Source organism: Seriola aureovittata, chromosome 7 (assembly GCF_021018895.1).
Source record: "Seriola aureovittata isolate HTS-2021-v1 ecotype China chromosome 7, ASM2101889v1, whole genome shotgun sequence".
Lineage (NCBI taxonomy): Eukaryota > Metazoa > Chordata > Actinopteri > Carangiformes > Carangidae > Seriola > Seriola aureovittata.
In genome coordinates, this window is record NC_079370.1 from 8,160,147 (window position 1) to 8,161,695 (window position 1,549).

Below are 1,549 nucleotides of genomic sequence, written 5' to 3' on the forward strand. Positions count from 1 at the left end.
CTGATCTTTGCTGAGCAGTTTTTATATTCTGTGGTTATAGTGAAATATCCAGTGCGGGTTTATGAGCTCATTGCTTTCTGTAGACTAGTGTTTACTGTCGAAGCCAGAGAAAACCCTTCTGGTGTTTTTAAAAAGTCTTTCTAGGAAAGATCAGTGTGTGTGCGTGTGTGCATGTGTGTGTGTGTGTCTGTGTGTGAGTGCAAATCCAGAGGGGGAAGGGCATGGAAGTGTGTTAGTATGAGAAAGTGTTAGAGAAAGAAACCATGTGTGTAATAAAACAGAGTAAAAAGTTAATGTGTGTCGGTAGGTTTAAGATATTTTTGTGCGTGTGTAAGAAGAGAGAGTGTGCAAGTGTGTATGTGCGACTGAATGTGTATACATACACTGTTGTTTATGCTGAGTCGACTGTTTCATCGCCTTAATGAAGCACACATACACAGACGGCCAGATACACTCTCCTGTCTGCATTGGTGAAATGTCCTCCTCCCTGCCTCTGTTTCAGATTTTTTCACCAAAAAAGGAAATGGAAAACTCGTAGCTGCATGGGGGAGGGAGGGAAAGGGGGGGTTGACCGGTGGTGGAAGTGGGAGAGAAAAGTGTGGGAGAGAGAGAGAGGAGAAAGAAAGAGAGAGAGAGAGAGAGAGAGAGAGAGAGAGAGAGAGAGAGAGGGAGGATGTTCACATCTGGAGTTGCTCCATGGCACTTTCACTGGGGGGTCAGCTCGACACACGGCCCCCTTTGGATTTATTGGAAGGAGGAGACAGGCAGGGAGGTGGCAGCTAGCAGGAAGGGTCAGAGAGAGACTGTTAACTGTATCATATCGTATAAACAGCAGCAGAGCTGAGTTCCCACAGACTTGGTTACTTCACGCAAAAGATATAAGCCTCACAATTTTGCTGCTAGGCCTAACACTTCACTTCAACATCAACCCTCCACGCAAAAACAAACAGTGTGACTTGATTTTGTCTCCAAACCTGACAAGAGTAACACAAGTAGATGCAGCCAGACTCCATCACCCATCTATAGTTGATATAACATATTAGGCTGTCTGCCAGTAATGTCATTTACAATTTCACCAAAAAGAAACCCAGGTGTAGTTCACACACTAAACACAGCTCAGTTTATTTTTATCACAGCTACACATGTCAAAGTTTGGCTTTTATGTAAAACTGAACATGTCTTATCACCCTAAATCACAAAGTGCAGCTTCACTGCTGAAGGAACTAACTGAGACACTTTGGCCTCAGTTTTGCTGACAAGCATTTAAAAATTCTGGCTAGTCTCAAACATTTCTCCGGTCTTTACCACACCATGCGTCACCATGTATGTACAAAGGAAGGTTACAGTTATAGAACGTACAGTAAAGCATGAATCACGGATAGCACAGGTCAGGGCTACTTGTAGGGTCTATAAAAAGTATCAGAGGAGGAGTCAGGCTGATAGGATCATGTTAATACAGGCTTAGATCCCAACGGTTTACTGAAAGTTGGGTCCATAAAAACAGCAGTAAGGGATGATTAGCACCGACCCCATCTGTATCGTTCCCAGA